Genomic DNA, 10885 nt, shown 5'->3' with positions numbered 1-10885 from the left:
TATGTATTTTTTAATGTTTTGAGAATTCAGCTTTGCAAAAGCAGCATGTTGCTTAGACTTTTATTAGGCTGGGCCCTAGCAAAATGTCAACACTAGTTCATGTGTCTGGATGACAATTCTGGAATACTGGCTTCCTCACTCTCTCTGGGTCACTGTTCATTATCACTGCAGTGAGACCTACCTTGCATCTCACACTAGCACCCCCTGTTCCCCTTTTCTTCATTTTCCTCCAAAGTGATTATGACATGATAGCATTTTTTTTAAATATTAGCTTTAATCCTCATAAATGTAGATAGGTGTAACATAATTTATATATTTAGATTCTACCCTTCTCCACCAGATTGTAAGGCTTGTGGAGAGGAATCATCTGCTCCATTGATGGCTATATCCGCTGGGCCTGGAATAGAACAGAGAAAATAGCATACTCTCAGAAAATACATATTAAATTAGCAAATGAATGAATGCTAACCACCACACCTCACTTTTGAGTTTCAGCCAATATATTCTGTAAAAATTGATCTTGTTAGCACTTGAAAATGTGTAGTACATAATGGCTAGGCATTTGTAGCCTAGGTCATGATATATTTAGGCTGAATTCTTCCAGGATCTTTGGTAATTAAATATATATGAGTTATAAATATGCCATATAATCAGTTCTCTGTATCAGAGGACTTGTGCATATAAAACTTTAACATCCTATCTAAACTTATTAGATATTTATTCCCATTTTTTTATCATGACTAAAGAAGTCACTGTAGCCTCAACTGACTCAAGAAATAATTATCAGAACTAAGAATTGATTGATAAAGGTGTCTCTTCTGTAATTGTAATGGGAATAGACTATGGCTAATGGTTTAGATGAGAAGCATTCTTCTACACCGGGAATGGGAAGAAGATATCTGCATGTGTAACATGACATTTTATTGTTTTAGCCTCCCAACTCTGAGCTGTACCCTTGGATATATGTAAGGTCAACCCTATGATGCATGTTATTATAGACCTCCCATATGCAGGTTTGATGTGTTCTAAGTGTGTCAGGTGGCCTGAGCCAGTATATAGTTTTGCTGAAGCAATGACACATCACTGAGATGAAATTTTCATGTTGTACATGTCGACATCTAAATATACCATCTTACTGAATATACCCGAACTTTTATATCAGAATCTTTTTGAATATGAATAATCTTATTTATGTACATAGTGTCTAAAAATATCATTTGTTACTTTTATATTTGGTCTATTGTCTTAATATTTAAGCATGAATTTTCTATTCATGTGAACTATATGAGCTAGTGTCAACTCATTTTAACTCTAGTAAAACATTTTCATTTGTAGATCACAAATATAGTTAAAAAATTTCTTTTGTCATCTTGTAATGAATCATCTTGCACATTTCTGAAAGTAAACATACTCCCATTTTGGAGGCCAGGGAAATGGAGCATTGACTAGGAGGTCATAAAAATGAATCTATCTCCTTTGCTGGTTTGATGGAAGTGTTAAATGAGATAATAAAGTGAAGTATCTAACAGAGGACTGGCAGCTATAAGTGCTGACTTCTTTAAATACCTGTGCTACGGTTTCCCAGGAAGATGACAGATACTCCATTTCTTTAGAGTGATAAAGTTGTCTCAGTCTCCCAAATTAACTGTTTAACAAATGTACTCATTTAGAACAAATTCTGAACAAATAAATATGTTCTTTCCCAAACTGACATGAATAAGTTGCCCAGTTTTGTATTAGTGGTTTTTTTCTTTTTTTTTTTAAGAAAGAGAATTTTTAATATTCATTTTTTAGTTTTCGGCGGACACAAGATCTTTGTTTGTATGTGGTGCTGAGGATCAAACCCAGGCTGCACGCATCCAGGCGAGCACGCTACCGCTTGAGCCACATCCCCAGCCCTATTAGTGTTTTTTTTTAACAGTGATACTTTCAATGTGAATTAGAAAATTATAACTGGCAGGGAAAACACATGATTTCATGAATATATTATACTAAGGATTTGTCATGAGCCATCCATGGGCTGCATGTGGGTCACCATGCACGGGAGCCTAGTGAATAGAAACATCTGGTGTCTGAGAATGAGCAGTGGACATTTTCTCTGGTCAGTTGCCCAGGGACAGTGTGAATTTCTATCCTGCTCTTCCATGGCCCACAAAGCACCTGAAGTGGGTATGACCTGAGAAGATGCCAATCAACCTGCTGACTACTAGACATCACAAAGGAAGACTTCATCCTTGAAACTTTATCCATGCCTTTGATGTACCCTCTTAAACAAACCACCAGAGTCATCTTTTCTCTGTCTAGTTCCAGCACCCATCTGGACTAGATCTATCAGGGGCTTCCTATTGTAAATACATTTCTGACTATTTGTGTTTTGTTATTCACTAATTATTTGAGAATTTAAGTTTTTAGCATGGCTTATATTCTCCTGGGCAGGAAGAAGAACCCTCTAATGAGACCCCGGTTATAGCCCCCATTAAGGATTCAAGAAGGAAGACGTATTTCTCTTAATAGCTGCGTGACTTGAAGCAAGTCCCTTGATTTACCCCAGCTTATATCGTCATTTTATCTATCACTGGGAGAGTGGGTTCTTTGGGAAGGAATAAGCCAAGATGGAGTTAGAAGGAAAAGATGTTTTTTGGAGATTGGAACTATGGAGATAAAAATGGTGGAATACATGAGTACGAAGGGAAACTCTATCCCTGATGCAGGTCTGGCTCTTGTGAAAGGAAGAGGAGTAAGATCAGGTAGGAAGAGCCTCAGATGGTGCTATACTTCTAAAAAGTCTCATCCAGTGAACATTGAGCTCAGGCACAGACTGTCCACAGAGTCCCACACTGTCCAGAATTCATAAGCCCTGTACTGACTCTGTGTCTTACTGTTCTCTATGGATTGGATTACCCAGAAACAGTGTGGCCTCAGCTCACTGGCTTAAAAGACAAAAGAAGATCCTCAATGCACCTGAAACTGGAGGCTATCAGTGCACTTCCTGGGGATAACTCTATTGGAAGTCGGAACAGCACACGTTGTTGTAATTGCTGCTTTTTGTCCCTTGTGCCAAAAAAATCCACTTCTCCAAACTGTATTTGGAACCACTCCTTCATTCTCCTCTCTTCATGAAGGGATGAATTAGAAAATGGAAGTTAGTGGGCAAACTGATAGCCACATCACTACAGTTGGTTTTAGGGCCTCTGGTGTGTGACCCAAGACCTCATCCCTGAGTGGTCTGAATCCCCAAATATGCCCTTTTCTTGTGAAGTGGAGGGTCACCATCAGGCAAGGAAGTGTGAATGAGGTGCCTGAGCGGACCACTTGACTTCCATACATATCTCTCCTTGCCCTCCCCTTTCCTGACGAGGACAAATTACCCCTGCAAAGAGAGACTCCTTCTTGCCAAATGGTCCCCTAAAGGTTCAAAAAGCCTCAGTAGCAGTCATGGCATAGGGTTCAATGAAACCATTGCTCTGCTCCCCTGTAAGAATGAACCCAAAGTTTCAAGGAAAGGAAGCCCCAAGTCTTCAGTGAGTCATTGGAAATGATGGTACATGGGACCACTCCTGTTTCCATCTGCTTTTCCAGCTCCATAAATTCTTCCTTTTGAGGACACAAGACCCTACAGATGTGTCAGATTCAGTGTGTGTATGGGACTCAGGAACATAGCACCTTGATCTCAGAATTTTCCGAGAGCTTCAACTCTGCTTTCAGCAGGCCATTCCAACTGCAGCCAGACCAGCCATTTCTGGATATTCTGATCAATGACCAAAATCGTGGGAATAGCTCCCTGGCTATGCCGAATGGAATGTGATGTCATACTGATTAGTCTAGCATTCCATAGTCCACTGTGCATCATGCTGCATATATTATGACCTCAGGACACTTTCTTCTACAAACAGTGAGTGAGATAAACTTAGGGGGAAAATAAAAACATGCAGGTATGTCTTTATGACTTTGGACTTGATCATGGCTTATCAAAAGTAACACAGAAAGTACCAGAAAGAAAAAAGAAATGAGTGAATTGGACTTCATGAAAATTAAAAACTATTGTCAGAGAGTTTCAAGATGGAAGAATAGAGAAGGTCACTTTCCTGGCTGTTCCATGGTATGAAACCAAGAAAGCAGACAGATGGATTCTCAGCAAGGTGGATGAACAACAACAACAAAAAAGTTGGTGGGGGAGCTTTACTAGAATTTAATATTGGACCCTCAAACAGATTGGGGACCCAGGAGGCTGGATATAATAAAATAAGTAAAAAATACCCAGTGCCACAGCCACTGACTGCCATGGCCAGGGAACACCAACTGCAGTATCCCCCTGTGAGCAAAATGGATGGATGAGGGAACTAAAGGAAACCATATTTTTAGGAGGACTTAGGCATGTCTGGGTATGGAGTTAAGAGATCAAAGACTATCCGACTAAACTGAAAGGCATGTTGCACAATATCATTGTACGGGAGAGAAAGTGCATCTCTCCTGGTGGCATGCAGAGGACAGAGGAAGGAACAATTTTGCAGCTGCAGTGCAGGGATTGGCAGCTGAGGGAACCTATTCCTGGAAAATCTGAGTTTGGCCCAAAATACAAGCCTAGAAAACCCACACTGCATGATATAGAGTGTGCCTAAGTGAAAAGGAAAAAACCAAACATGGAGAGAGGTTTACACAGGGGACAAGTAGTCATGGAAATCCATCTGGCTCTCCTTCTCCCCCACCGATCCAGCTGTTTGCAGGACTGGGTGGAAGAAATATGATTGACCATATTAAAAAGGGTAGAGGAAGGAGAGATTGAGTTTAGAGACTGAAGCCAAAGCCAGGAAATATGAGGTCCAGAGGTGACAGAGTGGACTAAAAATAGGCTCCTCTACAACATGAGTGGAACCCAGGAAAGATCGCAGGGGTGCAGTCTTCCAACATGAATCAGCAATTTCTGGGTGATGAAGGTGTGCTGATTTAAAATCTCCAAGCCAATTGTCATTCATCAAAGAGCCTTGAACCTACCTAAGCCTAAACCCTGCTTCCAGGAATTCTACCTACTGGTATTATCTCTATCTCTCTAGCAAACCCACCCTGAGGGTGGAGCAAGCATCATACTCCAGATGCACCCACCTAATAGTGCTGAGAAGGGAAGCTGAGAATCTTTTGAACTCCAATGCAAACAATTCTTTAACTTTTCATTAAGGTTTTTTTTTTTTCTTTCTCTGTTTACTTGTGGCATTAATGGTTTATGGACACTTATACATGTTAATGTTTGTTCACTTTTCTCATTTCTAGCATTTTTGAAACCTGTTATTTTTCATGCATCAGTTTTTTGAGGACTAGAATATTTGATTCAATTGTTTTGTATTCTCTTGTTTTTAGTTTTTTACTTTCCCTTGATTCTCTTTATCTATTTCTTCTGCTAACAGCCGATTTCTATTGTTCTCTTTCACTCTTGCTTTAACTTTTTACTTTTATCTCCTCCCTCATGATCATCACATCATATATCATTTTGATTCTCTCCCTATCCACAATTTGAAATTATAAAAACTTTTGCTAACTTACAGTTTTATTGTAGGCAATAATTGATCATATTTTTTCTATTTGTTGAGCAAAAATGTAGATGTCATTGGTTTAATTCTGTATATTTTTTGCATTAGTTGTTGTTATTATTTGTCTCACCCTAAACACTGACATACTAAAAACATTCAGAGTCTCTGTAAGTCCAGAGAGTAGAATCTCTACTGCCTCAGATTCATAGTGTTAAATGGTAAACACATAACAACATGAAAAAGCAAGAAACAAATCACCTCAAAGAAACCAAGACACTTCAATAACAGAATCCATTGACACCATAGTAGAAGAAACATCAGAGAAGGAGTTTAGAATGTACATAGTCAAACTGATCTGTGACGTAAAGGGCAATGTAAGGAGTGAAATCAGAAAATACAGGAAGTGAAAGATCATTTCAATAATGAGAGATTCTGAAAAAATATAAATACACACACAAGCAAAATTCCTCAAAATGAATAAATCAATAGCCCAAATTAAAAATTCAATGAAACTATCACCAACAAACTAGATTACTTGGAAGATAGAGCTTCAGGAAATGAAGATAAAATATATAATCTTGAAAATAAAGTTAACCATGGAGAAAAGATGTTAAGAAACCATGAATAGAACTTCCAAGATAAGCTGAAAATACCTAATTTAAGATTTATCAGGATAGATGAAGGCTTGGAGAAACAAACCAAAGGAATGCACAATCTTTTCAATAAAATAATATCAGAAAATTTCCCCAAACTAAAGAATTACATGGAAAATCAAATACCAGAGGCTTACAGGACCCAAAATATACAAAATTACAACAGACTTGCACCAAGACACATTATTATGAAAATGCCTAACATACAGAACAAGGATAGAATTTTAAAAGCTGCCAGAGGAAAATGACAGGTCACATTTATAGGAAAAAAATAATCCAAATCTCAGCGGATTCCTCAACATAGACCCTGAAAGCTAGGAGGTCTTGGAAATAATATACACCAAGCTCTGAAACACAATGGATGCCAACCAAGAGTACTATACCCAGCAAAATTAAGCTTCAGAATTAATGATAAAATAAAAACCTTCCCCAATAAACAAAAGTTTAAAGGATTCAGATCTAGAAAGCCTGAACTACAAAACATTCTCAATAAAATATTTCATGAAGAAGAAATGAAAAATAAAAGTGAAAAACAGCAAACACTAGAAGAATAATCATAGGAGAAAATAATTCAAATTAAAAACCAGAAATAAATAAAAATGGCAGGGAATAAAAATTACTTCTCAAAATAACATTGAATATAAATTGTCTAAACTCATTAATCAAAAGACGTAGACTGGTAGATTGTATTAAAAAACAAGGTCCAGCAATATGCTGTCTCCAAGAGACTCACCACATAGACAAAGACATCCAAAAACTGAAGGTAAAAGGATGAGGAAAAAAAATTTATTCACATGGATCTTGCAAAGAAACAGGGGTTTCTATTCTCAGATAAAATATACATCAAGCCAAAGTTAATTAGAAGGGACAAAGAAGGGTATTTCATATTATTAAAGAGAATTATACACCAACAAGAAATAGCAATCATAAATATTTATTTATTTTAGTTCTTCTCTCTTTAGTTTTCGTTTGGAGGATCTACTGAGTGATGGGAGAGGTGTTTTAAAGTCAGCCAGTACTATTGTTTTGTGGTCTATTTGGTTCCTGAAATTGAGAAGTGTTTGTTTGATGTAGATGTTCCATTTGGAGGGGCATAAATATATATGATTGTTATGTGGATGCCAATGCACAATAAGGGTGAGAAGGAAAAAACAGAAGTACTTTGAATTAGACAAAGAGGAATGCAGGGAAGGGAGGGAGATGGAAATAGGAAGGACAGAAGAATGAATTGGACATTACTTTCCTACATTCATAAATTAATACACCACCAGTGTAACTCCATATCATGTGCAAGCATGAGAATGTGAAGTTATGCATATTATACTGTATGTATGTCAAAATACATTCTACCATAACGTATAACTAAAAAGATCACATAAAAATTTTAAAAATTATTGTATACCAAAGAACACTATAAAAAGTGAAAAGGCAACTTACAGAATGGGAAAGATTTGCCTGGAAAATCATATATTTTATAAAGTTCTAGTATCTAGAATAAAGAATTTCTATACTCAAAAACAAAAGCCAAACAACTAGATTCAAAACATAGCAAATAAATGGACATTTCTCCAAAGAAGATACACAAATGGCCAATAGTGGGTAAATTGATGCTTAACAGCCTTATCCACCAGGGAAATGCAAATTAAAAACCACAATGGCATGTCACCTCACATCCAGTAGGAAGGACAGCTATGATATTTTAAAGGAAAAATAATTAAAGTGCAACCTCTGTACATTGTTGATGAGAGTGTACAATGGTACAGTTTCTATAGAAAATAATTTGGCAGTTCCTCAAAACATGTTGGCAGTTAAACAGAATTATGTATTCATAACTAAAAGTTATGAATAACTAAAAGTTCATTCAAGTGTCCCAAGTCTATGTTTCAGGGCCCCAACCTTTCTTTACCAGAGCACTGAATTTAGCAATAGAGATTTGCTTTGGCAGAGCATTCTATCTTAAAAGTTAAATAAAACTGTCAGATCTTGAGTGTGCTCTTTAGCCGTGTGACTCTTTGACTGCCGAAGATGGGATCCTCCTTGTAAACTACAAAATAGGCTGGTATGTTTAGTTTTCACTGCTTGTTAACAACTCTCAGTCTCATTATTCTTCTCTAGGAAACCAACAAAACTAATCACCAGCTTGTGCTGTGTCTGTGGAATTAAATGTGTTCTTTCCTCTCTACTTTCAGATACTTGTATCATCACATTTGCCAGAGTATTACCTTGTGTGTGGACATTACCATTAGAGTGAGTGTTTGCACCCAATGAGTTACTTGTGCTTCTTAAAAAAAAAATCAGTCTCAATGACTATTATTACAAAACTTAATGAATTTGCTGACCATTAACCCAAAAGAACACTATTTCACCCTAGAGTATCTTTGTAAAATGTATTTAGACTTCAATAACTAATCTTGGCATTTTTGTTATCCAAAGAGATTTGAGTAGATTTGGTTTCCAAATACAGAAAAGGAATCCAAATAATCTCCTAAAACAAAATAAAAAAATAATATCAGAGATTCCCTCAAATTAGCATGGATCTCCCTTAGGCTAGTGCACATTATTGGGAACCCTTCAGTAATAAGTTCATTTTGTGAACATTCTTCCTTGATACACTATAGAAATCCTCCTACTACTTTCTTCTTTTCCTTTACCTCTTCTAATTTTGATTCTAGGCCACTTCAGATAAATTGGAAATAGATTTTTAAATTGCTAGAAAAGTTTAAGCTGGGTAATTTGGGGGAGTGCAAATAAGATGTTAATATATTGAACATTGCACAGTTTACTCATTTATTTTAAACTATTTTTTTCTCATTGTATATAATGTGGAAAGTCGGAGACTGTGGTTTCAAAGGTCTTTCATTCATTCATTTATTCAACCGTAATTTATTGAACTACAATGTATCCTATATCTTCTAGGTGCTCCAGAGACGGTGCAGTAAGTAATGTCCCTGTCCTGATAGGACTTCCATTTTGGCATATGGAGAGAGGCAATAAGTAAATGCATAGTAAAGTCAGCCTTCTGTATCATGCATTCTGCATGTATAGATTAAATCCACATGGATGGAAAATAGTTGGGGAAAAATTAGTATCTGAACTAAGTATGTAGAGACATTGTTCTTGTTGGTATTCCCTGAACAATAGAGTACAACAACTATTTGCATGAAATTTACATTGTATAAAGTATTAAAAAGTAATCTAGAGATGATTTAAAGTATATGAGAGGATTGTGTAGACTATGTGCAAATATGACGCCATTTTATAGAAAGGGTCTTCAACGCCTGCAGATTCTGGTTTCCGCAGTGTCCGATCCCACATGGATACCCAGGGATGATGACTGACTATCCATCTCTGAAATGGACTTATGAGGGCTGAGGGGAGGGGGGAGAAATCAAAGCAAAGAGTGTAGAAATGCCAGGGGAAATGGAGTTGCAATTTTAAATAAGAAAGGAGAGGAAAGCCTAACAGAGCAGAAACTGAAGTCGGGGAAGGACTGTGCAAGTCTGCAGGGGGAAACCCCTGAAGGGAACAACCCCTTAAAAGGACTGACTTTGAGCACGTCTGGGGTGACCAAGGTGCAGCAAGGAGGGAAGGGTATCCAGAGAGAAGCGAGGAGAAGGAGTGGGCTGAGAAGAGACAGAAGTTCTGGGGTACAGCTCCAAAAAGCCCTGGTAGTCAAGTAAAAGGACCCTGCCCTTTCCTGAGTTGACAGGAAAGCCATTGAGAGGCTTCAAGTGCAGAAACCATGTGATTTGACTGATGGTCCAGTGGGGTAAAAACGCTGTCTGCTGGGTTGAGAAGAGGCAGTAGGGAATGAGGGGAAGAGAAGGTACTCATCCAGAGTCATTTAAACAGACCAGAGGAGAAATGAGGACAGGTCACACCCCGTGGCAGCAGTGGAGGTGGTTGGAGCCTTGGGATGCTGTGACGATGGAGCTGATAGTAGGCACTGATGGACTGGTGGACGAGGTGTGGAATGAGCCAATGAGGACACAAGGCTAAGACAACCTGAAGGTGCTGTGGACCATTTTACCAGAGGAGGTTGTGAGGAGGGGGGTTGGCAGGAATCAGGAGTTAGTTTTTCAACGGTTTTTTTTTTCCATTTTCTAGGGCTACTGTAACAGAGTACCACAAACTGGTGGTTTAAAACAGCACAAATGTATTCTCCCAGCTCTGGAGGGCAGAAGTCTGAAATCAGGGGGTTGTCGGGACCATGCCTCCCTAGAGTCTGGTAGAAGCCATCCCCACCTCTTCGGAGCTTCCGGTGGGAGCCAACAATCTTGGGTGTTCCTTGGATCACAACCTCATCACTCCAACCCCTGCCTATGTTGTCATGTGACATTCCACCTGCATCGCTGTGTTTCTTTTTTTTTTTTAAGACATCAGTCAGATTAAAGCAGGGACCATCTTAATGACCTCATCCTAACTTCATTCCTTCTGCAAAGACTCTGTTTCCAAATCAGGTCACAAGTGACAAGTGTTGGGAGGTAAGACTTCCATGGAACTCTCTAAATGACAGAATTCTTCTTGCAACACACATAAATTTGCTTTTAACATTAAGATTCCTTAGGCATCTATGTTGATAAGGTGGTTGGCTATACAAGTCTGGAGTTCCAAAGAAAGATCCAAGTTAAAAAACACTTAAGATTGTTTTATCGGGCACCCACTTTTTTTTGGGGGGGGGGGTGGGAAATAAACCTGGAAAAAGTACAA

General features: G+C 38.1%; 1 long non-coding RNA gene across 1 annotated transcript in view; it reads right to left on the bottom strand.

The window, feature by feature from the left end:
* Positions 1-260: 260 nt before the first annotated feature.
* The window catches only part of LOC120892914 (uncharacterized), a 182847-nt gene continuing 172222 nt past the window's right edge, over positions 261-10885 (bottom strand). The window contains exon 6 of the long non-coding RNA XR_005737732.2: positions 261-397. This is a non-coding gene — a long non-coding RNA (uncharacterized LOC120892914). The remainder of the gene's footprint in view (positions 398-10885) is intronic.

Source organism: Ictidomys tridecemlineatus, chromosome 7 (assembly GCF_052094955.1).
Source record: "Ictidomys tridecemlineatus isolate mIctTri1 chromosome 7, mIctTri1.hap1, whole genome shotgun sequence".
NCBI lineage: Eukaryota > Metazoa > Chordata > Mammalia > Rodentia > Sciuridae > Ictidomys > Ictidomys tridecemlineatus.
This window is presented reverse-complemented; position numbering and strand designations above follow the sequence as displayed.